Source organism: Rhea americana, unplaced genomic scaffold (genome assembly GCF_003343005.1).
Source record: "Rhea americana isolate MKP2758 unplaced genomic scaffold, rheAme1 scaffold_52, whole genome shotgun sequence".
NCBI lineage: Eukaryota > Metazoa > Chordata > Aves > Rheiformes > Rheidae > Rhea > Rhea americana.
The window spans coordinates 2,560,305-2,583,376 of record NW_028186668.1 but is presented as its reverse complement, the minus strand read 5'-3'; the positions used below and the strand labels follow the sequence as shown (position 1 = coordinate 2,583,376).

The window sequence follows — 23,072 nt, the reverse complement described above, 5'->3', positions numbered from 1 at the left end:
TGGAGGTCTGTGGCTAGTGGTCTCCCCCAGGGCTCAGTACTGGGTCCCATCCCGTTCAACTTCTTCATCAATGACCTGGATGAGGGGACAGAGTGCCTCATCAGCAAGTTTGCTGATGATCCCAAGCTGGGAGGAGTAGGTGATATAGCTGAGGTCTGTGCTGCCATTCAGAGAGACCTGGACAGGCTGTAGAGTTGGGTGGAGAGGAACCTCCTGAGGTTCAACAAGGGCAAGTCCTGCACCAAGGGAGAAATAACCCGATAGACCAGTACAAGGTGGGGGCTGACCTGTTGGAGAGCAGCTCTGTACAGAAGGACCTGGGAGTGCTGGTGGATGGCAGACTGACCATGAGCCAGCAATGTGCCCTTGTGACCAAGAAGGCCAATGGTCTCCTGGGGTGGCTTGGGAAGAATGTTGCCAGCAGGTCAAGGGAGGTGATCTTGCCACTCTGCTCAGCCCTGGGAAGGCCTCATCTTGAGTACAGTGTCCAGGTCTGGGCTCCCCAGGACAAGAGAGACATGGAGCTACTGGAGAGAGTCCAGTGTAGGGCTGCAAAGATGATCAGAGGGCTGGAGCATCTGCCCTGTGAGGAACGGCTGCGAGAGCTGGGCCTGTTCAGCCTGGGGAAGAGAAGACTGAGGGGGGATCTTATCAATGTGTACAAGTACCAGAAGGGAGGGTGTCAAGGGGATGGTGACAAACTCTTTTCAGTTGTCCCTTGTGACAGGACAAGAGGCAATGGGCAGAAATTGAAGCACAGGAAGCTCTGCCTGACCGTGAGGGGGAATTTCTTCCCTGTGAGCGTGACGGAGCACTGGCACAGGTTGCCCAGAGAGGTTGTGGAGTCTCCTTCTCTGGAGATCTTCAAGGCCCACCTGTATGCAACCCTGTGTAACATGCTCTAGGTGACCCTGCTGAGCAGGGAGGTTGGACTAGATGATCTCCAGAGGTCCCTTCCAACCTTACTGATTCTGTGATTCTACGATGCTATGAAATACAAATTTATTCAATTACATGATCAAAAGAAAATATATTAKGTTAAACAACTGATCCTGTAGAATTTTTGGACCATCACATAATCAGAACACTAATTTTACTTTCAGCTCTGAACTCAGTTAGGATTAATTGTACCCTAAAAATCATATGAATGTAATTTATCTTCATTGGTCAATGTAATTCTTCAATTCTTTAGTGCATGAACAGTGGGTTTTTTTCTTATTYCTTGGAAAGTGTGTTTTTGTATGTKTGTATCTATGTGAAAGCAWGTGCATATARACACACACACAAGCATATGCACAAACATAAACACACACTTCTCCTTTGCTAATTTGTTATGATTTTCTATGGCTTTAAAGCTCCTAAGTTCAGCTTATAAAAATGCTATTTCTAAAGTAAAGATATTAGAGGAAAAATTTGGATGGTATGGATGTAGTATGTARCAGCATGTTCAATTGCCAGTAATGCTTAAATAGATATGTCAAATAAAAGACTTTTTTAAAGAGAAAGTGTTCTTACATGTAAGCAATGAAATGGGCAAAAGGAGAAAAAAAAGTAGAAATCTCTTTGTAAGATTTTTGCAAGAACGCAAAAAGTCAGGGTAGGGAGGCTGTACAATAGAGTAGTTTAAACATTTCTGCTTGTGATCCATTATCTGATTGTGACCCTGTTGGAGTCAGCACGTTAAATTCTCCCAAAGCTCTGAATTTCTGTTAAGTCCTACACAAATCTCCCTATTCTAATTAGACTCATAAGACTTTAGAACCTCTTCCTATATAACAAAAGAGAATGGTAATTCAATAAAGAATATTTTGCTGTGAGATCATTAGTTCAAAACCTATAGGCAATCACTGAAAGTCTTTATGAAATACACTGATGATCACTGTCTACTGATCGGTGTACCAGGAAATCTCAAACCACATCAGCRTTATTACTGTTTCTCTAAGTAATTTTGACTTCAGAACATAGACATTTAGCTATCTTTTTGTTCATACATAATSTAGGACTGTATGCAGTGGAGGAGAATTTTATGTTGAAATATTTATATTTTATTATCACTTAACAAAGGAATTTTATTCCTCTGTTATTTTAGAATATTTTAAATATATTATTATCTTTTAAACATGAGAAGAAATTCATTTTTTCTGTGATTTTGATAGATTTTAATAATATGAAATAATTCCAATGTGTACATTTTGAGATGCTATACATATATAACTCACATTAAAGAAATTAAATAATTCAGTAAATKGTAATGATGACTGTGTTTATGTAAATGTGCATAATTATAGATGAACACTTAAAATATTTTGCATTTGTTTTTTGCACAAAATGGAAAAATCAAATGGTTTGGGGACCTAGTAATCAAGAATCCAGATTCACACATTTTAAGTAAAATGTCTGATTAAAGTGTCCAATAAATGAAACTCCTTGTAAAGTCAATGGACTCAATGAAAGAGGCAGCTCAGAGGCTAATTCAGCCAGTCTGAAATATGGATCATTCTCTAGAGTTTTCTCTCTCTCACCATTGACTGTAGAAGGAATCCAGAGAGATTTCTGTATTTAGTTCCTCAGAGATGTGACTAAAGATAGGTAGCATTAGTTCAGACAGTACACAAGCAAACTTTGCCAGATCTAGGAATAAAAGGTTTCAGAAATTCTTCATCAGTATTTAAAATGAATTTTGGCTATTGATATSGAATAGAGAAATATGTTTGGGTACTAGATTTCTTAAAATACTTAATTTAATTTTCTTGTTAGAACTGCAAAGGAGTAAAAAATTACAATTTTGTTTGAGAGAGGGGAGAAATAAGGGAGGGAAACAGACTGGTGATAGTGAGATATTGGGGATGGAATACCTTAGGGACATCARGAAGGAAAATAGAAAGAAAGAATTCTAATTTGCAGAAGTTAAATCAAATTTGGCAATATCTTCCCAAACCAATTACAACACAAAGAGGAAATTTTGAGGGCTTTCTTGTCTCAGCAACTAAAGGCAAGAAAGAATTGTGGTGCACATATACTAAGCAAAGCTCAATTTATTTCTATGTGTTCATTCCCTCTAGTGTAGGTTAGTATCTCTGAATTGTTATCTGCATATTTATAAGTAGATAGACACAGACAGACATGCACGTATATATCCATATCCATGTATATATTACATATATGCATATATAATTATGTACTATCTGAAGACTAAACCTATAATTCCTTTGGCAAGTATCTGAACTTGTTGCTTGGAAAGGCGTTTTATGATTTATGTGCTCCTATGCCTGGACCTCTCTATTAACTTTGCCCATGTAACAGAGGCTTAATGTTAATTCTCAGTCACCCTTACCTCTCTCCACTGTCAAGAGTCAGTGACACACATTTTAGTGGGTGACTAAGCTTACCTAAGGTCTGTGTTGTYCTTTGGAGGTGACAAATTTCATAAATATGTGGAAGGAATCCAGGTTCCTGTCACTAACTGTGCATRTTCTTCAATTTGGGTGCATGTAGTCTTGTCTGGAAGCAGTAAGGAATGGTCATTAGAAATCCTTCTAAATTTCAACTGTATTTTCTCAGTAACAGAAAACATTCAGAAGGGGGAAAAGATTTACAAATGAAGCACGTGTTGTGGGGCAGACAGGTTCAGGATACAATAAAAATTATAATATCCAAGTCAACCTACAGCATTTGTTACTTCTCCTAGAGCAGCCCTGTTTCTCAAGATTAAGATTCTATAGTAGGGCATTTTCAGTGGAGAACTTTTTTCTTTTTCTTTTTTTTTTCTTTTTGAAGTAATGCTTTTTTCAAAGGTTCTGAGCTACTTAAAGTCTCATCTTCATTTACATTTTGTAACTAACTGAGAATGATAAAACTTGGTGATCTGCAACTCAGATTCATAGGATTTTAAAATCAGAGAGGACCACCGAAACTCTCCACTCTGGGGTTTCATTCGGTRCAGGTTTTCAGCGTTTCTAAGGAACCAACTATTACTAATTAATTCACTGTTATTATATAGTTCAACAATTGTGTGTTGAATGATTTATATACAGAACAGTTAGGGTCCAAAATAATCCATGTAAAGTTGAAGAGGTCCAAAAGAGATGAAAATATCTCCTTGTTATTATACCAACAAAGCAAGCAGTGCTCTTTAGTATTTTTATATCACCTGTTGGAGGGTTCTTTTTTCTGTGATTTGACTATTGATTAATCTGTGCAGACATGCAAAGGAGCTCCACACTGTAGCTACTGTGTTCAAAATGTGCAGACTGTAACTTACAGGTAAGTGGTTGCTTATWACACCTAAAAACATGATCTTCAGAAGCGGCTAATACTGCAGTCTAGCTTGGTATAGAGATCAGCATGTTATTTTTTCAGTAGTTTATGAGCCAATAACCTTTGTTGGAATATGGAAATAATTGTTTTGGGTAGTGTCTGTCAGAGGCCTAYATTCGCAGGGTCAGACAAATGAGAAGCATGTAAAATGGAATCCATCCTCCCACATGTTATAGAATTTTTAGATGACCCATTAAGTTAAAAACAAAATAAAATAAAAAGTTGGAGGAGTATTCCAGCTCTTTCATCCATTCTTAGATAGGTGTCTTTACACCAGAAGTTAAAAGGGGCAGACACTTAAGCCTCATGTAAAAGAAGCTGAAGAAAGAAGCTTGGGGAAAGAAGAGGAAACCATATGATTTTTGCTCTAGTTTCATTTCAAGCGAACCTTGAAACTTAAAGATTGTAATTATCTGCTCATTTTGCTCCTCTGAAACTGATAGGTTTCACSCTGCCCAGATTGCCCCTCCTTCCTTAGAGAGCAATCCTTACTGATTTCAGTTCTAACGCAGCTCTCCCTGTGCCTACCTGTCTTTCACAGAGAGGAAGAGGGGAAAAAGAAAAAACGTTCAGACTGTCTCTCAGTCAGAGCCATATTAATTACAATTATAACATTTTGAGAGGAGGGAATGAATGCTGCTTGCTAAATTCATAATGTGCTTCAGATGTATGTGCATTAACATTCATCTAAGAATAATTTTTGCCCTTCTATGAAGGAACAGTGAGTTCCTTCACTTGCTCAAATGTGAACTGCCTCTTTTTAACACAGAATGATAAAGCATAGTATGGGTACGTGCTTTCTATTTATGTCCTTGATGTCGTTCGTCTGTTGATCAGGATGAAGGTTCCCAACCATGAAGTATATCTATTCATTTTATCAGACACTGTTGAATTTGAAAACAAGATGGGGTTTATCTTACCTTATCAACTAAGCAGAAAAATAAGAAGTCAGGTTATATTTTTCTATGAGTCATTCTCAATATAGTATGCTATCTTCAAATGTAAAAGATTACTCAAAAGATAATATAATCCTATACACTTTGTAATCAAAATGAGCTTAAATGAACAACTGCATTAAATTGAGAGAACAGCTTTAAAAAATGTGATAAAATCCCTTTTCCAAGTAGTGGTAATATCTACAATGCAGCTTTATGGTCATGAACTGGAAATGTAGCACATCTCCAGTGACTGTATATATTCAATTACACTGATTAGTAGCTGCAAAGACAACATTTATAAATTTCAGTAACGTCTAACAGCACAGAAAGAGCAGCAGTTTGGAAGGAGCCTTTTCWGTAACACGCTCACTCACACTTACGGATTCATTATCCACCAAATACAAATTCTCTGCTTATTCGGAACATGATCTTGCCATGTTATTCTCATTAAGTAATACCTTTCTCAGTGTGTGGTCTTGCTGAAATGAACAGGCTTTGCAGCGAGAATGATACTGAGAATTGGGTACAGACTGGTTAAGGTGAAAAAAATGATTATCCACAGGACCTAGTTGGAGAAGAGCAATCTTGCAGACATACAGATTTGAAGTGGATTTAAATTAGGCTGCGTAAGTCACTATGATACATGTATGAAACTAGATACATGTATATATACATAAAACAAGCAAAATTTACATTCACTATCCCTTTCTTTTTCACTAATTTCAGGAAAAGTCTAATATAAATACTAAGTTTTGCTTTTTCCAATGTATATGTCAGTTTAAAATACATGAATCAAAGCAGCACAACCCAATAGTATCCATTCAATTAAACCACTTTAAAGTTTTTTTATATTCAGGAATATAAACTTTATATTGAAATTTATATTCCTGAATATAAGCCATTTCTAAAAATTTAGGGTGATATTTACAGAGAGTATCCATCCATTATTAACTAGCTTATTTAAATATAGAGGAATGACAAAAATGTTATTTGTGTGTGTTATTGTGTGAATGGCACTAAATGTCTATCTACATCTTCAGGAGTCTAAATAGCTCTGTTTAAATAGCTGTGAAAAGTTTATTCAAGGCCTAAGTTGCTTGTGGTGCAGTAAATCAGCAAAATTGTATGATAATATAAAACTCTAATGAAGATACTCATAACTTCCTCTGTAGACAAATGATGTCCTCCCCAGACTTTATCGTAACATGTATACCACACATTGTACAGCATTTTTCTTTGATGTCAAATATTCCTACCAAACACATATTGCCATATTCTATTTGTAAATTACAAGTTATGCGTATTTTCAGGAGAAATTTGGAATTCCTGAATTTTTTACATGGTAAGAACATTTATAATTTTGTTTCTTTTTTCTAAAACAAATAATTTCAACAGTTTTTTAGTATATAATTCCTTTGTGATTTTTAATATTAAAAACAAATCCTAGATAAAATAATATTTCCTTAGATGACATGCAAACTACTGCTTGTTGTAGAGAAAAGATAATTTCTGGAAAAATATCAAAGTTGTTGCTATTTAATTGTAATAGCATCTGGTGCACGTTATGGGCCAGAAAACGTCTCCTACGTCAAGACTTGATAGTTGAAGTACTATATTAATTTTCTAACCATAGCACATATTATCAGTGGATATATGAGAGAGAAAGAGTAAAGAGAAAATGAAAAAATTATTTGTTCTTCATATTCTTCAATGCCATAACCAGCAAAATAGGATTAAGTATCTATTTTAAAATGGAAAAAAAAGATATTAATCTATGAAATTTTGGATCACATTAAAATCATCAGATAAAAGATGTAATTTTTTTTTCCATTATCCCTGAGCATATTGTGACAAACAAATGCTGCAAATTAATAACCATTTAATGCTTTGAAAAACTGTTCGTTAGCCTTAAGAAGGACAATAATATTGTTTCATAGTTTGATTCTCTTCAATCAGGGAGTCTTTGAGTAACCAACTTTCACAAGCATATCTTATAGTGTCTTATAAACCTCTACAACATCAAGTTAACTCTTCCTTGGCTCTCTAGAAAAGGTCAGTGTTAATGGGCCAGGCATATACTTTTCTAAGAGGATATTTCTATGAGGGAATAAAATAAGAAATAAGTAGAAAAGTACAATACTTCTTACTTTTTCTTACAGAAAAATAGTCGGATGCTAACAGCTTCTGAGAAGAAGAAAAGCCCCAAAGATAAGGTAGTTACCAGAACTCTTGTTTCTTAAGAATGTGAGATAAGTGTAGATATGATAAAAAAAAGTCATATCTTAGTCCAATAATAATATCATAATTTTGTACAATACTGAAAACTCTGAATGCACTCAATGTGGTCAAAAATATGCCTTTAACAGAAAAGAATCTGAGGAAATTTTGAGAGCAACTGAAGGTCTTTACAATGTTGGCAATCCAGGGAGTAATGTAAGTAGTAGATACGTGTTCTGTTGCTGGCTGAGCTCAAGCACCTCTCATCACTGTCCTGCGAATGCTGCCTTGCTTGTTCAAGTCTTTAAGAAAATGCATGTAGTAACAGACAGAATGGTATAAGTTTTGTGAAAAAATATAGGAAAATCTCTGGAATTCTAAAAAGATGGCTTGATAAACATAGGCTGTGTAGTACTGGACAGTATACCAAAATTATTAATATGGTGACCTGTAAGTAAATTAGATTGCTTCTGAATAACCTCATTTATTCTGCAGACACTAAATTAGAATTTACAGCACTTCATTAAGGTGGTTGGTACATCTGTCCTGTGTAGATCAGCTAAGTCCAAGGGAACAGATGTACTAATGTACATTAGATGCCTGGAGAGATCTCATCCAAAACTCACACTTTCTAAATGACATGCAACATCAAACATTTGAAATAGATATGCACTCTGCTAAGCTGATGGCAACTGTTGTTTACAGATTGCTACTTTTGCTGCCTCTGCCCTAAAAATCATATGTTAAGCGTATATAAATTATATGCTGTGCTTTTAAAAAGTTGTRTAAATGCAGCATTAATCCCATTTGTGGTAGGATGGGCTGACACTTTTCATCTATGCTCTTTGAATTAATAAGCAGTAAAGATAGGTTTGCAGGAACACACACAGATGCTAGGCATCTAACACGCGTTGACACAATGAGAATTATGTACTTTTTTTTTTTGTTTTTTTTTTAATTCTAAGAATTTGATTCAAATCCTTAGTGGAGTTAATGGAAAGACTCCCACTGACTAACAATTAATGATGTTCTCAAAAGGCATTCAGAAATTCAGTTATTCAGATTTTAACTTGTTAAATTAAAGCCTAGTCCCGAGCCCCTTTTCTCTCCCTCAGCGAACTAAATCTATGCTAATCAGATGCAAATGAATGTCAAGTAGTCAAGAGAAAAACTCAACATTTTTTCATAGTATTGTTTCTTATCAGTGATATCAGAGGGCACTTTTTTTTCTTTTAATATTTATACTGTGAGCAAGATTGTGTCTTGCAAGAAATAGCTGAAACAGAAAAGTAAAGCTGCAGCCCAGAGGTAGCTAGACTTGTCCTTCTGGGGCTGGAAAGGACAAAGGGAAGAAAGGAACATAAGTTGAGAGGTTTAGAAAGATTCAAAGAATTAGAAAAAAATAAGATTGAAGATGGCATAATAACGGTTTTCAAATACAGGAAAACTAGATGCAATGATAAAAAGAAAGGCTTTTCTGTATCTCCTGGCATAAAGGAAGTAATGTGCTTAAACTGCAGTAAAGGTTGTTTGAATTAGACAAGGGGGAAACTTGCTAATTTTAGGAATGATTAAGAGTTGGAATGACTTGCCTAGCCAGAATGCTAGGAATCCTTAGAGATTTTAAGAATGAATAAGATAAATACCTGCCAAGAATGTGTTAGGAAGGGTTGATCCTGTCTGCGGAAAAAGAAGTTGATTAGATAAATTCTCAAAATCTCTTTCAGTTGTACTTTATGTGATTTCTTCGTCTCTTTTTCCCATCCAGAAGAACTGACTATGCAGAAGAGAATATAAATTGCCAATAGTTCTCCTAAAGCTGCTTATGAAGTATGCGTTCAGGTACACTGATTGGCATTAAAAKATACTTAAACAGATGTTTGAATTCCCTATTTACATAGTGCACTTCTCTGAAAATAGGAATTCAAAGTGATTCCCCCTGCYCCTCAGTTACAGTGAAGAATATCTTTACTTAGTTAGAAGAAATTTATTCTCCTGTTGCATTTTACTACCTTTGTTCCATTTAGCTTGAGTTCAGAAACGAAATGTTTCAAAAGTATATAGTAATCATGAGAAAAAAARGCAGCTTTCATCATTTTGAATATTTTTTCCGAAACACTGTGCATTTGCATACAGTAGTCTTTCAATAAGTAATTTTATTGAAATTTTTTGCATTCTGCTTGATGATCTTTCTTCATTTTGGCTTTGAATGACAAGGTTGTTGAAATATTTGTACACTTTATACTAACTGACATCTGAAATTAGTGGACAACAATAAAAAGAGTGAACAATGACCAAGACRTGTTCTGAAAGCCCTATGCTCATGCAGACTGTAATTCATTATAAAAAACAAACAAATAAAAAAAACTTAGAGATGCAACAAAATTTTAATTGAACAACTACAAGGAAAATGGAAACTGCTAACACAGTTGCAGAAGTTGAGAATGTTTTGGAACATATATCTCAGGCMTTTCTTTTTTAAAAAATTGTCTCTCTGACATGAATAAGAGTCAACAAGATATAGTACACTGACCAATCAAATCTGTTTTTCTTTCTTTTTTTCTTCTTTTTTTTCAGCAAGAAGAACGATTTTTCTATTGAACTTCACAGTACTATTAATTCACTCTCTAAATTGGCTCTTTTTTTCAAAATTGCCCTTCCCAACAGGATCCACTTCCTGTAGCGGAGAACTTCTCATTTGTTTTAATCATCTTCTCTAGAAAGGATTGTTAGTGTTAATAGTGTATTATCAGATCAATTAGTATTATAGATTTATAAAGGCACCCTGGGATTGACTAAACATGAGAGTTGCAGTAATTGAAAATGATGAGATGGAGACTGGTTGCTTGACAACAGATGGCCTCTCAATCCTGAGAATACCTCGTTTTGTCACATTATAACAGCTAAACAGGCGTTGAACTAGCCTTCATCTAAGAATATCTAGGATTCTAGATTTCTTTTCCTTTATAATGTCAGTTTCTGCTTTTAATATATTTTATTTGGTACTTTTTTTTAAAAAAGAAATTTGACATTTTCTCTAGCAACACAGTGCACAGAACTACTGCAAATAAGACCTGAATTTGGTTTCTCTTATTCGTTTTCCCGATTCTCAATATTTTCACATTACTTTGCCATGGGAACTGTGTTCCTGGGGTGTTTCATGGGGCAAGCAGCACATTAAGTATTGCCCATCCCATGGGCTGAATGAGACTGACATTCCTTGGGAGAGTCAGACAAGATATCACTTTTAACCACCTCATTAGAAATTTATATAATCAACTTCAGATCGTGTAATTCCTACCTTTTGAGTATTTGGCTTTTTAATTTTATTAAGATTATTTCAATTTAAGTTCCCCTGTGCTTTCTTGTGTTACTTCTTAATTCCTTCTGCTCACTAGCTTCTTATTTMAGAGAACAGGCAAAACCAATTTCGAACAGCAAAATTGTGTTCACACAGCAATTTAAACCCAGTGTCTTTTTGAACCCAGCATATCCCAGGAAGGAAGGGCTTCTCTTCTTGTCCTTTACCTTTAGCTGTCTGATCCCTCCTCCTCTTTTGCCCTGGCAGATTTCATTTCCTCATTAAGGCATCAATATCAAGATTTTTAAGAAAATAAAAGCTAGGTAACACARACACATCGGTTCACTAGTCTGATTCCCTGTGTGGCTGCACAGGCAGATGTGGCAGCAAAACAGAAAGAACAGGAACTACTGGTCATTTGTCTCAGTGGCAGTACCGATCTATAAGGAATAAAGCAGCTTTATAAATGCAGCTGACACCCACATGCATCTTTCGTAAGGCTGAGTCTTCACGTCTCTAACACAGATTGGATCCAGATGAGAGGGTTCTCTCACTCCCACTGAAGGACCTGGGGAAGAAGAAACTATATACTTTGCCATTATATTACAAAACTCTTCATCAGATTTGAGGCAAAGAAGAAAAAATAGGGTATGATATGGGGGAGACCAGGTCTGGCTGCTAAAAACACCTAAATTAAGCAGGAGTCACTGGATGAAGGCTGAAATATCTCAATAGACTGTGGCTAAAATAGCAAAACATTTGCCTTTTGTTGTGAATGAACTGAACAGATGGGGAAAAATGTTTTGATCACTGAAGCCTGAAGTCCGGATAAAAATTAAGGGGAATAAGAAACTCTCATTAACAAGAAGAGATTCCATTACATTGGCATTGYTCAAACCTTTCGTAATAGCTTGTAAACCAGGAATGTAAAATAATTGATCATTAACTATAGGAAAGAGAAAAAGTTGATGAGGGAGGGAGGAAGGGGGATGTCATACCAAAGACATCATTGTTTTTGTTTGAGTTAACATAACATGGAAAGCAAATGGGTCAGTAAGATTTCCAGGGATGTAATGCTTCTATAGCTGTAGCATCTTGTAGGCAAGAACTGGGAAATAGTTCTGTGTGAAACTTCATATGACATGTCTCTCTCACTGTTTGTTCCTAATACATATCCTGTATATCCCCAATAGACTTACCATAACCTGTTGCACTTTTTTTTTTTTTTTTTTTTTTGCTTGTGTGTGTTGCTGGGATTAGTCTGCTTGGATATATATTTCAAATGGAACTGAACTGGGCATTAATCCAGTATCTTAGGTGCATAGGACGAAAGAATGGTTTACAGTTGACTGCTTTCTCCAGCCATGAATCAAATATAGTTGGTGTTAAATGCAGCTATGAGTTAAGCATCTATTTCCTTCCATCTCCATTTTGGGTAGCAAAAGCAAAATGATTTTATTTAGAGTCATGGTTCTCATTAAAACCTCATTATTAACTCCTATACTGTTTTGGGTATCATCGTGAAAATTAAAGATACTTTAATGTTTTCTAGATTTTTGTTCAACTGTGAACTTAGATATAATTTTTACTTCCATTGCTTCCAAGTTCAAATAAAATTCCTGTTATCTTTTTCTTTCCTTTTCCAATATCCCTCGTAGAAGATGAGCTATTCTTTAGTTGTGAATACTGCACGCTCCCTACTCGTATTGTTTCAGTTTACCGTGGTAGTTCGTTAATCACATCTTTCTCTTTGTTACGAAATGGGAGTTAAGAAAGGGCTCCATGAACTTTATAACTGCATTTTCCACTCCCACCTTATTTCCTGTGAACATGCTAGATAAGAACATGAAAGGACTCCAGATCTTTAAAACTGAACTTGCTCTTTTTTAAGAGATCTATTTCAAGAAATACCACTGCTGCTGCCTGTTCCTCAAACACATGTTTGGAGGCTATTGGGAGAGTGTTTTCAGAGTTACATTAACAATCACAAAACGATGCCACAAAGTAGGCAGTTGTGTTTAAACATGCAAACAATCATTATACATATTTTCTGACTATGTCGTTCATAACATCTTTCGGTTTCTAAGGGAAATTCTATCCAGTTAATGACACTAATGCATTTTTTCAAACATGGAAACCCAGATGGGAGAAAGTTTCTCTCAGTGATGATTGCCATTGTGTGCTTATTAAATATAGCAGAAAAAAATCATTAATCAAAACATAATTTGACAAATTCTTGATTACACCAATCTGACTAATGGGAAAATAACAGTCATTGAGGAAAAAAAGGTACAAATTTAGAATGTGACTTTGCATATTTGATTGTGGTTAATAACTAGCTCAATACAAAATCAAAATACAGTCTTTGGAAAGCTAGATAATTTGAGTTAGTCTGTATGAAAAGCAAAGGTATGTTATGGTAAACAACGATAATGTATTAGTCAACACTGAATAATCAGGATTCTTTGTCTTCTGAAATTAGAACTTCAAGTGATTGATCAGAAGATGTTGCAAGACGTTGTGTCACAGGTTAATTGTTTTCCAACAGTATTATTTACAGGAATGGCTATTTTTGCACGTTTTTACTGATACACTCTTAAACTAAAAATCTTTTTGTTAAATCATTAGAGATAAAAATGTCTATGTTTTCTATATGAGTGTTTTCATTACAGGCTACAGATTTGGAAAACTGCTCCTTCTGCGTACTTTACAGTAATAACTGAGGGATCCAGTCGTGTGCATTGTTACTTTCACTCATGGAAAACTCTGATTCCAGCGGTGAAAAGCAAGCTTGTTTTTGGAGGATTATGTGCATGATGCAACATTTGAACTAAACTCACAGGCTTACTGAAATGCTTTAAAACACCCTTCATAATCAATTGAATAGCATACAAAATGAATAGTAGAATTGTCTCAATTCTAATGAAAGAATAATTGTATTTTTGCCACCTTAAATTGACATTTTTAGCAAAAAAGTCCTAATGAAAAGAAAGTTCAGATTTCATCTCACTGGTGTACAGCGGGATTTGAATCTTTGCTGTAGTGTGATAAGAAAATAAATTAAGCACATAGAGCAGAAAAAGGTGAAAATAATGTTTCTTTTTTTTAACAGTAAAAATGCTCATACAAATATGATCTCATTTAATATTTTCTCACATTTCAACAGGATTAATACTGATTATTTCCAGTCATAGAGGATGACATTCTTTAAATTACACTCAACTGTTGTGCATTTTGTCTCTATAATTCATAGAGCATTTCATTCTCAAATGTTGTTTGTTATCAGTTAGAAATGTTGCAGCTTAATTTTTTCATAAGACTTTTCAGTGCTTTGCAAATTATTTCCACTGTAGCATACAAAAAAAGATTAAAAGATGATGTCCAGTATAGCGGCTTGACATTTTATAGCTTGTATTTTGATGTATTTTTAAAAATCTTTCATGAGGCTTTGGAGCTCACTTGGCCTGGATTTTCATCAACAAGCAGAACAGCCAAAAATCAAAAAGTATCAGTCTCTAGTCCAACATTTTGATTTGGATAGAGCCTCGGTAGCCCATAAGAGCTTTATTGCAGATGCCTCCTGTCTTCCTTATTCTCCCCAGAGGGGATGTCCTGACCTGTGAAAGCACAAATACGGATCCCAGGGGAGTAGGAGACATATGACATTGTGACAATGGGATCGATCAAAGCTTCCAGGCTTTTGTTAGCTCACTGACAAACTATCATCCTTTTTCTAACTTTTTGCTATATCTTTCTATTTCCCTTGACATTTTTTTTTTAATTTCTCTGCACTATCACAAACTAGATACAAGAATACATGATACAGGAAACAAGATAGTTGTTAGTGAAGATATCAACTTGTTTGTAAACAGCAACGTTCACAATAGGTTGACCTATGCCTTAAAATGATTTATTTGATTCAAAAAATGGCAGAAACATAAGATTTAAGTTGGTAAAATCTTTACTAACTGAAAAATGATTAAATTATCCTGTTTAGTAGGAATACATAAAGAGTTAGAGCTGTACTTCACATGGCACTATCTAAGCCAGCCTTCATTCTGCCTCAGTTTTTGGTTAAGTACAATATCCTCTTCAGAAATCCAGTTAATTTTAAATCTTGATTGTGAACTTCTTGTCGTCAAACAAAGTAAATCAAATTTATGAAGTTAAGCAACAATTTTGTTGCAAGAAATGTTCAATTTGCTGTATGTGCATAAAAATTCAGTATTCAGTGAACAATCTGGTATTTGCATTCATAAATTGGGTGACTTGTGTGGATTTAGGGCATCTGTACTTCCTCCTTCATATAATGCATATATATCTTGCAACAATCATAGGAACAAAGAATCTGGTGCATCTAATTAGAAAAGTTGCAGCTTAATTTTTTTAAAAGACCTTTCTATGCTTTGCAAATTATTTCCCGTGTAGGGTACAAAACACTCAGTGATGACACTTTGGAGAGCACATACAGATGACCTAGATACACGTGAACAAGTAAACGTATGGTTGTTCTGTGCATATACAACAGCAGGGCTTGAGCGGGGGGTGGAGGGAATCGAGGGGTTGGTAGATGTCTGTAATCATGAACAAACATCTTTCTGGTCAGTAAGAAAGCTCTGCCTCTCAAGATCCTAAACTTCGCTGTGCAGTATTTCTAAACCCAAAATGTATAGTAGCCTCATGTAAAAGATTTTATTATGATGTAATGTAAATCTGCTTTATAATTTCAATTCAAATATTCATATGTTTGGGCCTCATTAAAAAATAAATCATCTTTCTGCTCAGAGCACATTTAGAAATATTCACACCATCTAACTTCAGGCCAGTTTAGTGCATTTAGTCCACTTCCATATATGAGGCTAAAACTCACTGCACCTAACATTCAGTGTCTGAATCTGATCTCTTATGTTTCTTTCTCAGGCATGATTAATCTCAGTTAAAAAACAAGCATCTCATCTGCACTCTACACTCTGATTTCTTTCCTTTCAAAGTAAAGGACTTCCAGATGAGTAGCTGATTTGTAGCTGACTATCTTTGGTCATATTAATTCTTTCCTATGCATTTAAGTTAGCTGTCTAGACTTTTTCTTTTTTTTTCTTTTTTCTTTTTCTTTCTTTTTCTTTCTTTTTCTTTCTTTCTTTTTTTTTTTTTTTACAGTAAAATGAGCTTTCACTGTAGAAAGTAGCTAGGCTTCTCCTGCTGATGAGTAATGGTAAGAACCTAATTTAGAAGCTTAGAAATGTCCTCTGGGAAAACTTATGTAGATGTGCTTCTTGAGTTGAACACCCAGAGTTAGGAAATCTGACTTCCACAATATTTGTGAGTATAGATGTCACTTACTCATGAAGTTTCCCTATATCATATTCAGGTTTGGTACTTTCTCCACTGATTGACAGAGACCTTTGAGACTCAGACTGACCTTTCTTATGTAGCAAATTAATTGCTTTAATGACTACATAAAATTTGTAAAAATGTGTGGAGAAAAAATGTGTCATTAATTATATGGGTCATTTAAAGTTTCAGATGATTGAGTACATTTCTGTGCATTACCACAGACTTTCTTTTACTTTGAGAAGTATTTCCATTTTCCATCTGTCATACTAGTTATATTTCCCTATTTCAATCATTATTAAAATAATAAAAATAAGATTGCAAATTATGTAAGGCTTTGATATTATGATGGTAAGGTTTAAGAGGTATCTAAAACACATGGATATAAATAAACACACCTAACATGGAAACCTAATAGATATGTTAACATTTTGCATAGAACTCAGAAAAAAATCCAAAACTCTATTATTATTTCTTTGGAAAATTGATGCTTATGGTTGAAGAATATGTGAAAGGATATTTTAAGACCTCTTAGCCAAACCTGACCAGTTTTGGCAGATATAGTACAGTAGTATAATTTGTGCTTAACACAGTTGTAATTAATCTGTGTGATTTGTGCAATTTTTTTTCATCAAAAACTTGAAATATTAAAACACTTTTTTAGACCCCCAGGCTTAAAGCAGACTTTCATTTTTTAAGAGAAATACATAAATTATTCTATCAAAAATATTTTATGAATGATTTTGGTTTTTTTAATTTCAAAAAGACTCACAGTAGACAAAAGACAATGATTAAAGTTTTGACTACATAATTAAGTTTGGAGTGACAGTAGAGTCAATTGACCTGCTTCTGAAGAACCTAGCTGAAAGCACAGAGGCAGCAAATGAGGCTGTTGCTAATCGTTCCATAGCTATAGGAGAGGAAAAGATGACAACTTTTTTTTTTTTTTTTTAATAGGGAAAACTTTGGTTTTCCACCTCCTCCTTCAGTTCTGAAGACCTGCAGATGCCAAGAAAAAATAACTGTCTAATAATGATTAGTTTATAATGGCTATATCCTTAATGTCAACCCAATTACTTAGTACAACTGTGAATTTTAAATAGTTCGCAGCAATAATTGCTCACTTATAGAAAGGGGTAATTTTCCTAAGTAACAAACTAGTCAGTTATATTTTTTAAGGAAATCACATTTTAGCTTACCCTTTATAGAATGAGGCAGTGTTAAAAAAACTCCTGTCTCTTAGAAAAATTCTAAATACTTAGTATTTAGTATTTTAGTGTTGCTTACTAAAGCAAAGCAATAGTAACCTAATGACTTCCATTCAGAACGGAAGATAAAACTAAAATGCTTTTCAAAATATTTGAGAATAGAGAAAACCACTAGTTAAAGTCCAATAATAATGTATAATCCTCTTGACAAAATTTTTCAGTCCTATTCTGTTCCCTGCTGAGTAAAGAAAACCTCTTTCTGTATGCATATTAACATATGCATATTAACATAGAGATAAGATATTTTTCCACAACATTTATTATAATTTTCATTGTGAAACATGCGTTGGCTAAAGAGATGGATGGGCCTGACACTTTTACTTTACACTAGTACTTTATTGCATAGCTAGTGAGTATGAAGGAGCATTAAAGTTAACAAATGTTAGGGCTTAATGTCTTGCCTCTGGGCTCTGTCAATACATAATCATTTGACCAATGTAACAGAATAAGACAGCAATTTAATTCTGTTATCTCGCAGTATGTCTGAATTTGAATATTAAATGTGAAAATTACCAATTTGCTTAGTCAGTTTGTTATCAACTTCAGTTACTTTTAATTTATTGACCTTTTCTTTCAAAATCAGAGCTACCTACACCCAGATTTGTTGCAGTCCTATTCTTGGAGTGACATTTGCTTAGATCAAAAAGTTTGCTCAGTGAAAACCCCTCTGCACTGACATATTTCACAACCCTTTGCATAGCTTAGCTTTCCTGTGATTCTTCCCTTTCATGACAGTTTTGAATAAATGCCTTTTACTCTTTGAACGTTATGTGGTATTCTGGAGTACCCTGTGTTTGGTGTAGCTAATCTAATAAGTTAATTGAAATACTCTTAGTTTAAAAACATTTTCATCTCTGACCTGAAACACTTTCTGTGGGAGCTTAACTTCATCATTCACTTAGCCTTTCATGTACCTGTGAATGACAGATGCCAACATTGCCATGTTATTTTTGTACAGCAGTTACTGTTMTATCACCAGATCCATTTCTTCACAGAATCACAGAATGGTTGAGGGTGGAAGGGACTTCAGGAGATCATCTAGTCCAACCTCCCTGCTCAGCAGGGTCACCTACAGCATGTTAGAGAGGGTTGCATCCAGGCGGGCCTTGAAGATCTCTGCAGAAGGAGACTCCACAACCTCTCTGGGAAACCTGTGCCAGTGCTCCGTCACTCTCACAGGGAAGAAATTCCCCCTCACGGTCAGGCGGAACTTCCTGTGCTTCAATTTCTGCCCATTGCTTCCTGTCCTGTCACATGGGGCAACTGAGAAGAGTTTGGCCCCGTCCCCTTGACACCCTCCCTTCGGGTTCTTGTACACACTGATAAGATCCCCCCTCAGTCTTCTCTTCCCCAGGCTGAAGAGGCCCAGCTCTCACAGCCGTTCCTCATAGGGCAGGTGCTCCAGCCCTCTGATCGTCTTCGTAGCTCCACGCTGGACTCTCTCCAGTAGCTCTTGTSSTGGGGAGCCCGGAACTCGACACAGTACTCGAGATGAGGCCTCCSCAGGGCTGAGGAGAGGGTCAGGATCACCTCCCTTCACCTGCTGGCAACACTCTTCCCAAGGCACCCCAGGAGACCTTCTTGGCCACAAGGGCACATTGCTGKCTCAYRGTCAACTTGTCATCCACCAGCACTCCCAGGTCCTTCTCTGCAGAGCTGCTCTCCAGAAGGTCAGCCCCCAGCCTGTGCTGATCCATGGAGCTATTTCTTCCCAGGTGAAGGACTTTACATTTGCGCTTGTTGAACCTCAGGAGGTTCCTTTCCGCCCAACTCTCCAGCCTGTCCAGGTCTCTCTGAAGGGAGACTGTTTTATGTATGCTCTCTTTCTCTTTTTTCCTGTTTCATGTTACAAGATATCCATATTTTTTTTCTTTCATTTGATCCATAGTGATGAGTTTTCAACAAATAATTTAATTATCCAGCCATGTTATTAAGTTAGTTTTCTCTGGAAGACTATCAGTGACATAGATCTATTAAACACTGTTTGTAAGGGTAACTTTTAAATAGTTCACAACTCGTGAAAATACACACACACACACACACACACACACACACACACACACACACAATCCCTCTCTCTTTTGTGTGTTTGGGAAAGAGTGAAGCCAAGTCCTTTTTTATACATATTTGTTTTCTTGCATAACCAAGACTGTGGTATGAGAACCTTCAAAATACATTTGTCAATTAATCATGCTAGTATTTAAAATGTGTGATTTATAAATGCTTCTTGCTGAACTCCTGAGGAACTTTGGAGAAATAATTAATTCAGAGTTATAGGGAGACTTCCTTGACATCCTACAGCAGATATTGCAAGCAGTCCTGAACCTGTGGTTGTCTTTATCTACTTTTTTATAGTTAGATAGGCTTATATATATTCTCTTCTGTCTTCAGCTCTATTATCTCTTATCCTCAAACACTAGTCTCCACTGAAGTACAAGTTTTCCCTAACCTCACCTGTGCACACAGGAACACTGATTGTGCAAGTGCTTCCAGTCAAAATGAATTAGGTTAGAGAAATAATTTAGGAAGGTAATTAAGATTTATTAAGAATAATGGCAAACTTGACTAAATTGTGTTACAAAAACAGAGTAGGGAGTGATCCCACAAGTAGCACAATCTGTAGTTCAAAGGAAGTGACAGATCTGCAAACAGGAAGTGGTGGATTCAAGAAGAGCTATGGGCAGAAAAGCACTTGTTTCCATAGTCTGAGAGATAAAACCAAACTGAACCTGGGAGTTTGCCACAATGGTCATTTTTTTTTATCTCAGTCTTGCTATATTTTAGCCTCTCAAGCTTGACAGCAAAGAATATGTCTCTCCATGACGCTTCTCAGAGGTGAATAACACCTTGTAATTTCACTTCTAAAATCCAGTTTCTTCCTCATTTCCTGTGCATCAAGACTACAGAAGCAATCTTACACAAAGAGCCCTCTGGAGCAGAGAAAAAAGAGCGCCATTTGCCCTAAAACACTTCAATTCTATTGATACTTACTTACCTACCTATTTTGCTAGTGGGTATCTGACTCTTTGAAGTCATTATCAATTGAATGGTAATGGGAACTTAACAGTAGAAATCCAGGTTTAGATGCTGATAATAGCTCCTCAGGACCTGGAGATCTGTAAAAATAGCAGGTCCTGTGCCCTAGCATAAAGGAGGCAGCTCATTTAAGTATATCATTTTCAAAAGGTATTTTACAAAGCAGCTTCAAAGAGACATTCTTCTGCTGTTCCAGACCAAAGAAGCAGAGAGGAATGGAAAGAAGACTTCCTACCTAGTAACCTGTGTTATTAGCTATAATCTTTTTCAGCTGCCTATTAGATAGTGAATGTTCTGCTACATACCAGCTTGTTCTCATATTGTGCCACTAGTCTGCAATATGTAGAATACTTGATTTGATTTTCACATTTTGATGATAGCAGAAGCAAATTAATCTAGCCTTGCTTAATTAGAAATTCGTACAGATTCCCAGGGAAAGCTGTCAGACAGGTAGTAGATGAAGCTGTTCAAGGATTTTCTGTCTGTAAAATGAAAGGAGAAACAAAAGATGATAATTTTAGTAAGTTACATAATGTTATGAAATAATAAAAAATGAACTGTCATTGCCTCAGTCTTATTATATATTAATTCACAGTTAAAATGAGCCCAGACTGTCTCATTTATACCAATCAACCTCTTCCACTTCATTTTTGAGGTGAGTGGTACAGGAGAACAAGACACCCAAATCTAAACCAACTGCAAGTGTTTAGGAGAAAAGAATGTAGGCAAAAAGTGGGCAAAAATCAGTGAAGTCACCCTTCAGTTCTATGGAGCAGGTGCTATCAAATTTTGTTTGCAGAGGAGCATTTAGTATGCAGGGCAGCAGGCAGGGAGCTACATCAAAAATATATACCCAGTGTGACACAAGATATGCCTCTTAAAGAAGTCCCTTCAAAGTTTTCTTGAGGCTCTTGTGATTGATAGGACACGCTTTGGCAACTTCAGATTTGATCTATTCATTAGTGACCCACTTCATGTTGTATAGTGCTATCATKATTATCTATCCTAACCTAAATATGTCATTCAACGTTGAAAGTGAAAGGCAATATCCACACCCTATTATGTTCAAACAAGTAAAGAATGGCCAGGTAAAATCAAAGATCCATTTAATTTAGTGTCCAGAAGAAGCCATAAGCATATGTTCAGGAAAAAGTCAGAAAAGGGCTTCTTCCTAATACTAAGAATACACCTTCTTACTATTTTTAACTCAGGAACTTCCTAGAACAGGAACAGAAAACCTGGGAGAACATCAATGAAGGCCAGTCTTGTGGCTTTCGTTTGTTTTCATTCTAGATTGCACTGGAAACATGTCTGATAACAGCAGTGTAAGATGGTGAGAGCATAAACTTCAAAAATATAACAAATATTTTTTCATACAGTCTATGTTTTATGCATACATCCAAAACTTTTCCAATTTATTAAATAACTGAAATTGAAGACAGAATGATGAAAAATGAAATAAAACATTACTGAAAAATTAAGAGATAAATGAAAAGTTCTGAAGCTATTCAGGTGAGACATTCTCTTGAAAATTGTATTGCAAGACAATGAAAAACCACTGCAACTGAAACAATGAACTTTCAATAATCTCCTAACCTTCATACTGTATATCAAAWGTTCAGATTAAATAACGCAGACAAAGTGACTGTACTATTTTTCAATAAAAATATATTGAATTTGTTGGATCATGTTTAAGTAACATTAAACAAGAAAAATAAATTTCAAACATTTCTCTCAAATGTGATATAAGTTCCATTTTAATTTTCTGTCTAACATTATTTTCAGTAATTCAAATCATTATTACCAAAGTCCATATAAATCCAAACAACTTTGTCTTTTCAAGGGATGATCAATAARCATGAATAACTTGAGATTAAAATGTAGAGTATGATAGGAAAGGACAAAATAAGTAGTTATAAAATAAACTATGATTTTCCTTGTTTAGGAACAAATTGAAATTCTTAATACCTCTTTAAAATAATTTATTCTTGTCATTTTTTAATATAGGAAAATTGTGGCAACAATAAGACAGATTACTAGAGAGAAGTGTAAAAGGAGTAGGGCAATTTTAAGAGAAGGAGCCCCAAGAGCCTTTCCCTAACACAGACTTTCCTCCCCCACCATCAAGTGGTGCTATGGAAAGTAGTTGAAAGGATAGTCAAGATGTCTTTCAGAACATTAAAGATGATAATATAGAGAAAGGGGTGAGCGTATGAAGATTGTATATRGAGAGTTTGAACCACCAATACTGCAGAAAATGCTAAACTATAGTGAACTTCTAGGGTATAAGAAGGTTGTATTGAAGCTTGTAAACATGATGTGACTTTACTGTAAACACAGTATAGCAGCACTGATGGAAAAAGACTATGTGTGGGAGAGAGAGATTTCTGCATCTCTGTTTGGAGCTTCTGTCACCAGAGTAAGTAGAAAGAGCAACTGGTTTAAACTATCTGCTTTTCATCCTGCGTCTCAGTGGATCAGAGGCAGCACAGAAGSGTACCCTGACAGAAGTGGGGTGCTGCTAACAGCCCGCATCAGGACCTCACTTGTCAAGTCTATGTAACCTGACAGCTTAAGATTGATGGCAATTTTTGTGCTGATAACATTTAAGGGGTCAGATTTTCAGATTTCTGAGCATCTTCAAAAAAGACATTTTATTGCAAT

General features: G+C 35.5%; 1 protein-coding gene across 1 annotated transcript in view; it reads left to right on the top strand.

Moving 5' to 3' along the window:
- Positions 1 to 23,072, top strand: part of NALF1 (NALCN channel auxiliary factor 1) — a 483,481-nt gene that overhangs the window by 402,441 nt on the left and 57,968 nt on the right. The gene's annotated exons all lie outside the window — the stretch shown is intronic.